The sequence below is a fragment of the Haliotis rubra genome, unplaced genomic scaffold (genome assembly GCF_003918875.1).
Source record: "Haliotis rubra isolate DU_JTF1 unplaced genomic scaffold, ASM391887v1 Scf1430, whole genome shotgun sequence".
Lineage (NCBI taxonomy): Eukaryota > Metazoa > Mollusca > Gastropoda > Lepetellida > Haliotidae > Haliotis > Haliotis rubra.
The window spans coordinates 7549-16340 of NW_025765371.1; positions in this window are offsets into that span (position 1 = coordinate 7549).

Consider the following 8792-nt stretch of genomic DNA (forward strand, 5'->3'; position numbering starts at 1 on the left):
AACAGTTTGATCATATGATCCAGCTTCGCTGACGACGTCCGTCAACAATGACCTCAGCCGTATACGCATACACGCAAGTAGTTACATACGCCGCCTGGCTTGTTGATTGCAAGATGTTAATTTTCATCCTCGATAAAATGCACGATCAAGGAAACGATTTTCATGACCAGCCATTTCATCACATCGCGAGCAGAAATGCTTGAAAATGCCGCATTTCCATTAAAAATTTCCTCGTTCAGCATAACACCACGATATAATACAGGACGCTTTACGTAACGTCGCCCGCAGAGTCAGTCAAACAAAGTCGTACCATCGGTCACTTCATTCCTGTCACTTCATGCCTGTTTCTTGTATAACTTCGTAAATGTCTCAACAGATCCGCTCAACGCACATACGGGGTTGGCAGACGAAATATCTATATCAAACGAACGTGATTTCAGAACGCCCATCCGATACGCTTCGTACGGTACACAGCCTCGAATCAGCAATATTTTCCGATTTGTTCGAAGACTTCGAATGCCGGTTGGCAACGAAGTTGAAGCCAGACCAGTAAATTTTGATCAGTGCAGTTCAGATCAGGTTCAGTGGAATCCTTCGTGGAAATTCGTAAAATCATCTTCCAATCATCAAAAGCCTTAACAGTTCAACGAACAACACCGAAAAGTCCCAGCCACTTCATCAAATTTCATATACCATATTATAAGATACCGGTGATCAGCTCGAGCAATGGTTAAAACCATCGCACTAAGCAAACCCCAAACGAAGATTTTGTTCAAAGGTGCTGTTGCTCAGCCGTCGTGAAGACAATCAATAAACGGTTTTCGCACCGAAATCATTAACGACAATGCCTGAGTACGCCATGTTCAAAATAACAATTCTGACAATCGAAAGACAGTACGTTCGATGAACACGAAATTGTTCAATATAACTCCTACGTACAGTTAGGCGACGCCGAAAATATAGATCGAAATAGCGTTCGTGGAATATTACGTTATAGGCGTTGTTGGTCAACAAACCAACCCTCTCGTGCGATAAAGTTCCCGTATATCGAAAGGCCGTTATTGCTCGAGTTATTGCGCAAAATCAGGACGATCCTTAACATCGATTCACAGTGGGGTACTGATCTTCATTGATTATGCCAGCCAGATAGCGGTAAAGCCGGGCGGCGACGTTTGTCGTTTCGTTCGTTCATCGCCGCATCTCGTCTTCCAGTTATATGATGGTGTCAACGTTCAGACCGTTCATCATGAACAGCTGATCCGGTATTGTGGAACCGATTGCGTCAACACCGATCCCGTTAGTCGTTTTAAAGCATAGACAAAACATCGAAAATGGGGAAACAGTTCGGGGAGATTTGAATGGTGATGCTGGCTGAGTAGCACAGGAACATAACCCGCGTACGTAGTAAATTTATCATCGATGAACGGTCACACCGTTCGGTATTCAGCAACAGACGGTATTGATAAAAGAAGAATATGACGGGAAGATCGCCTGGTGTTTCGAATAGCGTTTCGGCCGATGCGCATCACGCCCGTACCATAGCCTTCCGAAACCTTCCGAACATGCATCACTGGTCTGTCGAAAGCGAGTGAAGATCGAGTGATGAAGCGAAGCGAGAGTGAAAGCGGAAGAAAGCGAGCGAAGCGAGAGTGAAAGAGCGAGCGGTGAAGCGAGCGCGAGCGAAAGCGAAAGCAGCGAGCGCAAAGCCGCTTAGCAAGAATGGCCGAATATTGAATATGGGGATAACCCAGAGGAATGCCACAATACCAGTTGAACGCGTACAACTTCAACATGGTTGCCCTTGCCTTACTACCGTAATATTCGCGACAGGTCACGCCCAAAGCGCAGACAATAACTTCAAGACCGGCAACATATCGAGCGCACAGTAGTCACGTCTTTGCCCTCAAATCAAACACCGCTCGAAGTTGATTCATTAAACCGATCATGACAAGTCGGGCTCGCTCAATTGTTAATGAACAATCAAACATAGAAATGAATCGGCGCGAGTTGGTTTCGACATCGTTAACAGCATTGGTAACCAATGAACACGGTTGCGCGACCGTAACCGGTATCGGGTCATACCGTAAGCCGACGTCATTGTCCTGAACCACGTTTTTACGATTTCAGTTTCGTCGTTAAACGGCCGAGTTCAGTGATCAATCACATGAAATTGGGAATCGATATCATGAAACCGAAGTCAGTTGAAAGTTCGAAGTCGAGAGCCGGCCGATTAATGATCCGTGACTTACCAGCTATTTTAACAATACGTTGCTCGTCGCGCTGGGTTTTACAACAAATAAAGCGTAATCCCTTCCTTAAATGCCAATTCGACAAACAAGATCGAAAGTCAATACTAACAGCATAATCTAGGCACTAGCAAGCGCATCGTTAACATTGTTCTGCCCTCAGCGAATCTATGATACCGCAGTAAGGAATTAGTTCACGACGTAAAATTACACGAAAAGCGGCGTCATATCGTCAGCGAAACCGTATCCGGTGTAGCTTACGAGCCGCATTTCCATGTAATTTTGTTGTTCGAAGCCGAATACCGTTAACATGTTAGTAACCATGATTCGGTCAGCGACATCCGGCGTAAATTAGAATATTGAAAATCGTCAATTTTAAAATGCATTAACGACTTTACCATATAATAATGCCAACCGAATGATGCGTTATTACGTCATGGCATCACGACGTTGTTGACAGAAGAGTAACGTACAGTTATTAATCAATAATCAGCAGATACCCCGTAAAGTGTGCTATTTTCATGTAGTAGCCGTAAATCATTTTTTCAAGCAATAACATATATAGCATGTTCACACGTAACAGCCATGCCATCGGGCAGATCGATTTCAAAGCAAATTCACCGTGAAATACTGACAACCAGTTTCATGAAGCGCTATGCCGTGAACCGACATTACTTGCAGTCATTTCGGTTCGTATTAAGCCAACATTTCACACCGGTCAAGCGGTCCTGTTAAAATGTCTACCTTACTTTTTCGAATTCCCTTTAATTTGGCTACAATTGTTATGAAGAATATCTCTCAAACCAGACAGCCATTGCCGTTATCGTTTGAAAACATAACATTAAAATGTCCAAAATACTAATGGTCAAAACAGCCGCTAAAATAATAGATCGGTGTATCTTTAAATTTCTTTAAAGCATCGATTACCGAAAGGTCTAATACTTTGAGTGTGTCGCGCACTTTGAGGGCGCACGCCAGTATTGAAATTTCTTACCAGAAACCGCAGAATAGACCCTCCAAACACCATGATGATTTGCACCACATAGAATGCATTGAAAAAGCGAGGGCAGCACGAATTATCTTCGTGCCGACTCTTATTAAAACCAAAATGGCCGGTGCCTCATCAACGTAGCCCATGGAAGCAAAGCCAAAATGTAAAAGAAATAAGTGGGTAGCCATTTACAACCCCTACTTATCATCCTTCCGACGATCACCTGAGTCATTATCGCTCACCAAATCATTGAAAATGTATATCGCGCAATAAGCCCGACGGTTGCTGGCAACCCCGATCACCTTCCTCCAGACAATTTCTTCAGTTTACATATGTAAAATAGATAAGAACTCTATTTGGCTATTTTACGGGATTCGATCTCGAATATATAACAAAATGCCACCTTTTGGATTCTCCCGATCATATTCCGTTAGCTTGTTCCGATCTGCTCATCGGTAATGCATTCACGTATATAGAAAATGTTAAATAAGCTTAGATGCCAGATGTTGGCAGCCTGTGCGAATGATCGCCATCATGCGCTATTTAATCGTGATGTTGTCAAGTCATCATATATTGGTAACTGATAATCATATTCATAGAATTGTGTGGCGACAACTGTTCAACAGCTTCAGAAATATTACACACAAAACACCAAATAACAAATTGCATGCATGGGGATTCCGGGAGATTCCGGAAAGAGCTATAATGTTCGAGAGTAGGTCATCACCATTCATTCAAACAATTCATTTCACGAAATAGCCCGTCGTTACAATCTACGAAGCTTCATTTCAGAGCGGATACGCTGCCGAGCAGTAGGGATGCTGAAACGGTGAAGCATTAAGCGCCATATGCGTCGATTTACTACCAGTAGAGAGGAATATGCGCATCATGGCAATAACAATAAGAAAATATCGTTCTGCAACAATGTAATATGGAATGTTGTTGTATTGCAGATGCGTTGAAGTGTAATATCAGCGTCAGATACGTACGTACGCAGATACAAAAACATTAATTGTCGGCCTCTTTTTCATACAGTAAGTTAGCACATCTCTTCGAAGCCCCTGTCTTCTCTCGCCGAGTAATATTCATATTATGGCATCGTATATACTCTCACAGAGCTATGCCTTCAATATGACGCCGACACACGAAACATGGGCGCATATGACATCGCCATCTGGGGATGGTCCGCGAGCGCTGAAGTGATTATCATCGATATCAGACATTAACATTATCGATTATTGAAAACAAGGATTTCAGAAACGTGCTAAAACAGCCGCGCGCACAGAATGCTAAAGCCGAAGCCTTTCTGACCTTCGCGCGCGGACGGGTCCCGATGGCCAGTAGTATTTCGACAAAGACATTATCACCCAGCCACCAGCATGAAAGCGACATTGTGCCAGCAGCATGTATATCCTTCATTGAAAGCACCATGCCGGATCACCACACCGACAGGCGACAGAATCACCGCCAATCAGCCGACGGCGTATCAATCATTGAGTTTGAAGATGACAGTGATGACATCGTCCTTAAAGACCAGATATCGAATCAGGCAAACCGACAAGGAATGATATTACGGCATTTGCCGACCAAAACTATTATCGTTACGCCAGTTTTCTTTCGACGACGATGACAGCGGTGGTCATCAGATCGAAAGAGCGTCCCGCCCCGAAAACGACGTCATTTCGGGATACGGCAATCGTTAATCAAGAAATCCGGACACGCACAATACAGCATGAAACAAGACTTCAGTCTTTAAATCGTGTTATGGCAAACAGTCTGGTATTAGCCCCTAACGATTCGAAAAACGGCGAAATCGGTATTTCATTATCGCGTCAATACATCTCGATTTCGGCAATATTCTCATGCCGATTTCACTTCAGAACCGGGAAGTCGCTAACAAATTTATTGAAATTAATCGTTTTGAAATGTCGAACATTACGCTTCAGTCTTCAGCAATTAGTTTCTTAAAACAATTAATGTTAATTTTACCATTTCCATCAAGAAGTATCCACCACGTAAAATGTCGACGTAACTACCTTCGAGGTCGCGTAATATCGACCGTATTCGTCATCGATAGCCCGCATTTCGAAAGCCCCACGATAATCATCAGCCTGGGACAGGAAGTTAGCGTTTACCTTCGTTAAACCATACTTTATTTATTTATTTTGCTTAGATGGGCGATGTTCATCAGCGAAAATAATATCGCATTTGAATTACGAATTATATTGAAAGGCCTTTGTTCAGGTGAATGAAACTGACCATAATCAGATGAGACGCAGAGTCAGCTCTTCCGTTCAGTTTACCAGTTACCAACATCAACCAGTTTTTGGTCGCGCATGTGACGATTAGTTTTCTCATCAAAATCTTTTCTCAACAGCATAGACTGAGCAATATTTAAACAAGACATCCGGCATCATTACCATAAACGCATCATTCATTACCTGCGCAGTTTCAGATTGTCAATCGGTGTCAACACTCAGTCATCGTATCACGGCAACGCCATTGTTCACGTTACCGATCCCAGACAGCCGATCGCTGTCAATAGTTGCGGGAAACACATACACGTTAATAGCGAATGAATGCTTCTTTAGAAGCTCATTTATCATTTCGTTAACATTCCGTTAACATTCGGGCCGAGTACCGATCAACAAATTTAACATCTCCATCGCAAATCGAAGCCATCAACATTCAAAAGAAACAATAACGTACCATAGTCAGCAATCGAACTCAGTCTGCGTTGTACCACCGTATTAATACTGAAATCTCGATTCGTTCTACAAGCGAATAGCGAGCCTGGTCTGCTGGCGATGATCGGTCAGCCATGAGGGGAATCAAAACTTCAGTCATTCGTGTTTACGTATGGTCATATTCGTCTACAATATCAGCGGCGCCAACACGCAGTTGGCGTTCACTTATCATCCATTCGCTTTCGATCACTACGTTAAAACACGCAACGAAAACAGATCGGTTAATGAAGGTCAATAACTTCAAGTTGACAAAACTTCATTTCGCATGCAGTTATAGAATACGACGTAGCCCCGCGTTCATTTCCGATAATTTCAACCTACCTGTTTGTTTGATTAATTGCTGATTTAGCATAAACGCTGTTTCTTTAACGAGCGAAAAGATGCGTTTATCGAATATTGATATATCCTCACTCGTAATTGATGAGCGAGCGGTGTTCCATCGTCACAGACGGCAATATTCGAATTGGTTAACGCAGACGAGAACAATTAGCCCGTGTCATCATTGGCAGTACAGCGGGGCCCCAAAGCTCGCCATTAGTTTATCATCCAGATTATCAATAGCATCGTATCTTCAAAATCAGTAACTGGGCACGTTTAATATATTGACAATGTCGAAACCGGTTGAAATGTCAATGCCAGTAGATCACTTACTAGACCATTATTTCTATTGAATAAAATGAAAGGTTGATCGAGTGATTAGGTTCGGGGATTGAATTGTGTTATCGATCATTTCACTGTCGAGTTCTTGATTACTTTATTAACATTACCAATCGGTTGAACCGAATGTCAAAACGATAAAGACGGAAAGCGACAGCGAAGTGCTCTTTCGACGAAGAAATTATCGTTTTAATCACGATCCGACGTTGTCACGCTGGGCAAAGTTGGCGAAGTTCGAATATGATTCAAAACGAACCGTTGCATGTCCAGTTAAATCATCATGTACCTCGGCCTTTAACGAGAAACAAACACGCTTCAGGAAGTCATCGTCAGCGCATTGCGTTCATTATGTTTTCGGTTTTGTTACACAAAGCCTTTCATCTTCATGAGTTGATAAGTCTCTTTATCAGTTCTCAACCAATGTTCGAAGAGGTTAAAACAACCATCTTCGAGATGGCCTTTTCTGATATCACCGAAATTGGCCAGTAAGTGTCAATCAAACCATTTATCTGCCAAGACGGCCTATTGAAAGAGAAATTATCGGAAACGCGCACTTCCGCCAACAGACCAACATCATTGCCGATGTCATCTCAGCAAGCCTGTTCGGGTCCCCTTGCCCAGATCAGGAAACTATCAAAACAAGTATCTCCGGGAATTGGGCTATCAGATTCAATATCGACGTTTATAGTTTTCCGTCAACTTCACCAGTTAAACCATGCCGGAACTGAAAACAATACACAGCCGATGCGAAGCTGGGTATCAAGAGCGAAGATGCATATAGCATGTCACGTTCCACACCGGATTGAATTGCTTGTACAGCCGAATCATAAAACTATTGTTTCGGTTCAATATATTTTACCATTTAGCATTGTCAATGCCGTTGCGGGGCAGACAGACGATTCGGTCTAACCAGACCAGAATAAACAGCCGATCTCGGTTAATTCAACATGTCGCCGACAGAACGAAATCTGGACAAGGATTGATAACGACTTGGCATCATTTGTTGTCATAAGCCCGATTTCGTGAAATCGAAGGCCGTGTTGTCCATTGAAATCAAGCTTGAAAGCAGCATTAACCAGCAGATTAATCCCGCACCGAAAGCACAGCCAGCATCAAAGTTACCTGAAACAATATCACGACATACTCATCACAGTTCGATTGGCGTCAGTTGCCGGTTGAGCGACGAAAGTTTCAAGCGATAAATAAATAGTGCCGTCTCTTTGAAGACGATGACAAAGAGGTTCTGTTGATAAAACGGAGTAGTAGAAAGGGCACCAGCACATTGTAATACCCATCAAAAGCCGGAAGCCGCCCATTGACATTCACGGTTCACTACCGCGAAATATACGCGTTCTGCCGTATGCTTCAGCCGTTCATCGGGTCATTCCAGTTATGCGGCACGAAAGTTCGAATAGACAACCTGATCATTGAACGTAAACACTGCCAACAAAGTCGTCAATCACCGGACCGTTGGTAACCGAAAGCCCAGCCAGCACCAGCGAAATGAAGCACGATCACGACATTCGCCCGGTCAACACAGTGGAGCTCGACCTCGATCTTCAATGCCTCTTCGACACGCACGGCTCCTCGTGTTCATTTCAACAGTTTTCGACGTCAATCGAGAGAGGCGTAAACCGACACAAAACAGAGCCCATTACTCCGCCGTCAAACCAGTACGAACAATACCGTTCAATTCACTCGCACACAAACACAACGAATACCGTCAGCCATCAAACAGTATCGGCGTATTACGGTTCACCACTGTTGTCATACTGGAACACACCGCCCGTCGGCCCACCGAACAACCGGTGACAAACAATACTGGTGTTCGCCCTCACGCCTGTCACCATCCACCACCGTCCATCAGTATCGTGCTCGCCATCACTGGCCCACAACAAACCAAATGACAGCCCACAGACAAATAAATCAATAATGGTTCACCACCAACAGCGTCAGTTCACATCGAATATCGGTCACTGGTTAAATGTTCTCCGTCACCAAAACACCGGAACTGGCCTGTTACCATATCATCAAACCAAACGATACGTCTGGTTTCCAAAACGATCAAACCAGCGTCACCGGTTCATCTTCACCTGCCACTTCCGGCATCAAATCGGGTGATCACAAAACACCACGGTTCAAATACCGAAC